Here is a 412-nt window from a genome sequence, read left to right on the forward strand (position 1 = left end):
CTGGGGCTGCCAACTCCAGCACAGCTGTACTGACTGAAAGCAGGAGTTGAACAGTTAAAGCTGAGAGCATAAAGAACAGCTTTACTAATAGCACTATGTCAGCTTAGTTAGCAAAATAACAAGGATTGCATAGTATAGACAAGAAGCTTCACTAATGGTAGTATTTTAGCTTAGTTAGCAAAACAACACATCTTATCTCTAAGGCAGTAGAACTAACCAGACTCACACCTTGGCAGCAGGAGGAAAACCAAGACTATATAAGGTGTGGAATGAAGAAACAAAATGTTCAAGATAGAGGGAAGGTCAGCAAGGAGTGCAAAACTGTACTAAGGGATAAACAGTTGCATAATAAGGGTGTCCAAAGGGCACTGAGGAAGAGGAGACACTTCATCTTCACAACCACCAAACGACA

Source organism: Acanthisitta chloris, unplaced genomic scaffold, assembly GCF_000695815.1.
Source record: "Acanthisitta chloris isolate BGI_N310 unplaced genomic scaffold, ASM69581v1 scaffold8163, whole genome shotgun sequence".
In the NCBI taxonomy this organism is placed as follows: domain Eukaryota; kingdom Metazoa; phylum Chordata; class Aves; order Passeriformes; family Acanthisittidae; genus Acanthisitta; species Acanthisitta chloris.